This window comes from Colossoma macropomum, unplaced genomic scaffold (genome assembly GCF_904425465.1).
Source record: "Colossoma macropomum unplaced genomic scaffold, Colossoma_macropomum, whole genome shotgun sequence".
Lineage (NCBI taxonomy): Eukaryota > Metazoa > Chordata > Actinopteri > Characiformes > Serrasalmidae > Colossoma > Colossoma macropomum.
The window spans coordinates 7,208,642-7,214,641 of NW_023494809.1; the positions used below are offsets into that span (position 1 = coordinate 7,208,642).

At 46.5% G+C, this 6,000-nt stretch overlaps 1 pseudogene; it reads right to left on the minus strand.

The window, feature by feature from the left end:
* Positions 1–4,770: 4,770 nt before the first annotated feature.
* On the minus strand, positions 4,771–5,748 carry LOC118798940 (annotated as a pseudogene).
* Positions 5,749–6,000: the final 252 nt, after the last annotated feature.

Genomic DNA, 6,000 nt, shown 5'->3' on the forward strand with positions numbered 1-6,000 from the left:
CCTTTTCATAACCGAATGTTTTAAAACAGAACAGTAAAATAAAAGCCTGGAGACGAGACGGGGTGTGTGGAGTCAGTACAGCTTAGAACATATCATTTCAGTGGATTATGGTTCAGTTATGTTCCCTGACTAAAGGTACTGAGATGGAGCCTTGAGGGGTCCACCCCAGTGACAGTCTAGTACCTTTATATCTGAGAGTGTGGTGCTCACTAACACGGCAGATTTAATCTTACATACATTTCAGACAGTCTAACCCTCCAAACACCAGCCTCCTGTCACAGCAACCAGACACCTGATCCAGCTACAGTTATATCATGATCAAAAATGGTTAAAGGGCCCATATTCTAGCTTTTCCTTTTATTTGTATAACATCTGTGCAGTTTTACGCCACAAAAAGACCCATAATTCATTTCTACATGATCATTTACAGCCTCTGTTTATTCCTCACAGTTAAACAGGCTGATTCTGTTACTGTACCTTCAAGACTGATATATGTAAATGACCTCTGCTCTGATTGGTTGCCTTTTACTGAGCCTCATTCAAAAAGCAATCTAGGCTGAAACATTCCTTATAACTTCAGTGTGAATGGTGGGGCTAAACTGCTGTAGACTGAATGGTGGAGCTAAACTGCTGTAGACTGAATGGTGGAGCTAAACTGCTGTAGACTGAATGGTGGGGCTAAACTGCCGTAGCTGAATGGTGGAGCTAAACTGCTGTAGCTGAATGGTGGAGCTAAACTGCTGTAGACTGAATGGTCGAGCTAAACTGCTGTAGCTGAATGGTGGAGCTAAACTGCTGTAGACTGAATGGTGGAGCTAAACTGCTGTAGCTGAATGGTGGGGCTAAACTGCTGTAGCTGAATGGTGGAGCTAAACTGCTGTAGCTGAATGGTGGAGCTAAACTGCTGTAGCTGAATGGTGGAGCTAAACTGCTGTAGCTGAATGGTGGGGCTAAACTGCTGTAGCTGAATGGTGGAGCTAAACTGCTGTAGCTGAATGGTGGAGCTAAACTGCTGTAGCTGAATGGTGGAGCTAAACTGCTGTAGACTGAATGGTGGAGCTAAACTGCTGTAGCTGAATGGTGGGGCTAAACTGCTGTAGCTGAATGGTGGAGCTAAACTGCTGTAGCTGAATGGTGGAGCTAAACCGCAGTAGCTGAATGGTGGAGCTAAACTGCTGTAGGCTGAATGGTGGAGCTAAACTGCTGTAGCTGAATGGTGGGGCTAAACTGCTGTAGCTGAATGGTGGAGCTAAACTGCTGTAGACTGAATGGTGGGGCTAAACTGCTGTAGCTGAATGGTGGAGCTAAACTGCTGTAGCTGAATGGTGGAGCTAAACTGCTGTAGACTGAATGGTGGAGCTAAACTGCTGTAGCTGAATGGTGGGGCTAAACTGCTGTAGCTGAATGGTGGAGCTAAACTGCTGTAGCTGAATGGTGGAGCTAAACTGCTTTAGCTGAATGGGGTATATGTGACATCACAAAAACAGTTTAGTTTCCCTCTACAGTCTGTCTGAACTGCAGAGTGAACAGAACACTTTAACATTTACTCTACATTAAACTCTTTCACTGAAGAAACAGTTGAAAATTCTGGTTTTCTCTGATAGGGCCCTTTAAGACTGATACATGTGAATTATGTCGCCCTGTAAACTCCTTCTAACTTCAGTATAAACGGGCGGGGCCAAACTTCAGTACGGTGAATGGACAGGGCTGACTTGCATAGGTGAATGCATGTAAATGTGTTGCTTTTTGTGACATCACAGCCATGATGAATTCAAAACAGGCTTTTCTTACTGCTTAGTTTCCATATTTAACATCCTGTCCTGTCCAGTCTTTGTCTTTCTCTGCTTCAGCCTTTGTTTTCTTGTTCCATGTGCTTTTGTTGTTGTTCTGGTCTGTGTCTCCTCCCTATTGCTGCCTTCTTGTCGTCTGTCTCACCTGTCTGTTGTCTGTAGCCCTGCCCTCTCATTAGTCCCTGGTGTTTTAGGTGTGTATTTCTACCCCTGGTGGTGTGCTTTGTGTCTGCTGGGTGTTCTGTGTTCTCAGGCCCTGTTCTCGTTCTCTCCAGTTTGTTATCTAGTCCTCTTCATGTTCTTTAGTCTTGTTTCCTTTCTGTTGTAGTATTTTGTAGGGAGTGTTCTTATTGTTTTGTTACTTTGTGGATTCTTTCATCATGGTTTTCAGTAAAAACAAGGACCTGCACTTGTGTCCTGCCTCTTCATCTCCCTCTACGTTACACCGTATATGGACTGAATGAACTAGACAGCTGGGGTTGTGAAACATTAACAGTGTTTACGAACTGCATCAAACTCTTTTATGCTCCTCTCTTGCACATTTGTAATACTGAAAAACAGATTTTGTGCGATTTTAAAAGCAGGATCTCTGAGTTTAGCCAGGTAACTTAAGCCTAAATTCAAGCCTGTCCAGTATGAAAAGAGCTGAGAGACATTCTTACTGGACGAGCCTCATCTTTGAGCTAAAGTTATCTGGTTAACTTAGAAATCCTGCTGTGAAACACTCCCAGCTGCTGCTGTTTTGTGCTCAGTGCTCACAGGTGGCTGTAGTCATGTACTCTAAAGTGTGATTTGGCTCCACCTGGTGGCCACAGCAGGCTACTGCGGCACACAGTCTGAACTGAGCTCTTGAACCGTTGAAAGACCCTCAGCGCCCCCTACAGGACCAGAGCTGTTAAGACAAATGATTCTTTCTGCTGCAGAGATGAACACAGACATACACTATATTGCCAAAAGTGTCCACTCACCCATCCAAATCATTGAACTCAGGTGTTCCAATCTCTTCCATGGCCACAGGTGTATAAAACCGAGCACCTAGGCCTGCAGACTACAGACATTAGTGAAAGAATGTGTCGCTCTCAGGAGCTCAGTGAACTCCAGCGTGGTACCCTGATAGGATGACACCTGTGCAACAAGTCCAGTCGTGAAATTTCCTCACTACTAAATATTCCACAGTCAGCTGTCAGTGGGATTATAACAAAGTGGAAGTGATTGGGAACGACAGCAACTCAGCCACAAAGTGGTCGGCCACGTAAAATGACAGAGCGGGGTCAGCGGATGCTGAGGCGCATAGTGCGCAGAGGTCACCAACTTTCTGCAGAGTCAATCGCTACAGACCTCCAAACTTCATGTGGCCTTCAGATCAGCTCAAGAACAGCGTAGAGAGCTTCATGAAATGGGTTTCCATGGCCGAGCAGCTGCATCCAGGCCTTACATCACCAAGCGCAATGCAAAGCGTCGAATGCAGTGGTGTAAAGCGCCACCACTGGACTCTAGAGCAGTGGAGACGTGTTCTCTGGAGTGACCCATCACGCTTCTCCATCTGGCAATCTGATGGACGAGTCTGGGCTTGGCGGTTGCCAGGAAACGGTGCTTGTCTGACTGCATTGTGCCGAGTGTAAAGTTTGGTGGAGGGGGGATTATGGTGTGGGGTTGTTTTTCAGGAGTTGGGCTCGGCCCCTTAGTTCCAGTGAAAGGAACTCTTAATGCTTCAGCACCAAGAGATTTTGGACAAACACTTTGTTGGAACAGTTTGGGGCCCCTTCCTGTTCCAACATGACTGAGCCCCAGTGCACAAAGCAAGGTCCATAAAGACATGGATGAGCGAGTTTGGTGTGGAAGAACTTGACTGACCTGCACAGAGTTCTGACCTCAACCCGATAGAACACCTTTGGGATGAATTAGAGCGGAGACTGCGAGCCAGGCCTTCTCCTCCAATGTCAGTGTCTGACCTCACAAACACTCTTCTGGAAGAATGGTCAAAAATTCCCATAAACACTCCTAACCCTTGTGGAAAGCCTTCCCAGAAGAGTTGAAGCTGTTGTAGCTGCAAAGGGTGGGCCGACATCATATTAAACCCTATGGATTAAGAATGGGACGTCACTCAAGTTCATATGCGTGTGAAGGCAGACGAGCGAATACTTTTGGCAATATAGTGTATGTTTACTTTTCTTAAGGTCTGAAGCATAAAAGATTTCATTTACGCTCTATTTCTGTACGTTGTTCTATTAATAGACGTAATACCATGTATTTAATAAGTTATATGCATTTAAAAGGGAATTCCACCCAATTTTTAAAAATTACCTGCATAAATAACTGGTTAAGATGTAAACAGAGCGGTTCAGAGTGGTTTGGTGTGAAACGCTCTGTTCTAGATAATCTTACAGAGTCAGAACTGTTCACAGTGGTGGTGATAGGAACCAGACGTCCACCTCTAAAAGCTCCCTCACAGAAAGTTCCTACATGAAATGGTTATGAATTCACTGTCTGATGACTGAGACACTGTTTTATGATAGTTTAGAGAACTTAAACTCCGTTCATGGTGGAGGGATACATGCAGGGCGCTGTGAGGCAAAATAGTCCCCAAAGAAAACGTATTATTTCAGATTTTCCACTATTTTCCATCATCAACATTCCTTATAAACTCAGAAGACTCGTGTAGGTTCACTGGTGGTTCTGGATAGTAAATAAAATGTCTATATCTGTGTTGTAGTCATGGCGACCCCTGGTTCCTATCACCACCACTGTAAAGACATCTGAACCGTTTCACACCAAACCTCTCTGAATCTCTCTGATTACACCTCACTCACTGAATTTTAAAAGAATTTTGAAACATTGGGTGAATTCCCCCTTTAAAATGTTAAAGGCATTGAAAATACTGTTTTTTGTATTTAGTGTTCTGTGCTGTCTGCTTATTAACTTCACCGATGTGCTTCTTGAGTATGATGGTTCAAGGATTCAGGAAAAGAAACAACACTTGTCCAAAAGCATGATGGGAAGCTTTTAATGCAGATTTTTACACAATGCAGAATAAAGAAAACAGAGCACCGATGATGCTCCTGGGACTCCGACTCTGAATACACACACGTCTCACGTGCACACGACACATTTTGGTAATAAATAAGCACATTAATTTGTAAAAATGAGGGATGTGAGAGTTGAGCGCTTTAATAAGGGTGTCATGTATAAAATAACTCAGTTGAAAGTGAGGATATGTTTTTATTGGCTCACAGTTTGTGTGGTGTGTGCGTGTGTGTTCCTCTAGGTGGCGCTGTAGAAGGCGCAGTAGCTCTTTGTGTCTTTGCCAAAAGCGTCCAGGCCTCTGGACTCCTCGCATTTGACCACAGGCGAGCTTTCGGCGCTGGACATCCGCCTCCGTTTACAGACCACCGAATAAACACCGGCCTCCGTGTCCAGTGGCTTCAGGAACGGCGCCGTGTCCACCCACGCCGGAGCCGGACACAGCTCCTCCTCTCGGACCCGGTCCTTATCGGCCGACTGACCGTCCAAGAAGTCGCTAGGATTGGGCCGGGGTGACCAGGGCAGGCCGGGGGCCACCTTCTTCTGGTACGCGACCTTCGACCCCCCACCCCGCGGCCACCGAAGTGAAGGCTGAGTCAGAGTAGTAGCCCAGAGAGTGCGCCCCCTGCAGGGACTTTAGTGTGTAGGCGGGCAGCAGGCCGCTGGAGTAGTCTCCCTCATAAGTGGTCAGTTCCAGCTTGCTGCAGCCAGCCTGCTGCGTCACCAGCCACCTGTGGGGGGCGCTGCAGTCCTCCACGCCAGCTGTCTGAGGCACGGCCCTCTCGCTGCTGTAAAAGCGGGTCTGCGGTGGGTTCCCCAGCTGGTGCTCCTGCAGGAACGGCTGCATGGCGTAGCGGCCGGTGGGGACAATCTGGTGGGCGCGGGGGGAGTCGGTGGGGGACGGGGTCAGACGCTCACCCTCGGGGGCTGTGTACATCCTGCAGAGTCAGGAAAACAGAGTGAGTTTGAAATGTGAATATCAAAATTAATTAAGGAATTATTTCTTAAAGGGCTAAACTGCTGTAGCTGAATGGTGGAGCTAAACTGCTGTAGACTGAATGGTGGAGCTAAACTGCTGTAGACTGAATGGTGGGGCTAAACTGCTGTAGACTGAATGGTGGAGCTAAACTGCTGTAGCTGAATGGTGGAGCTAAACTGCTGTAGACTGAATGGTGGAGCTAAACTGCTG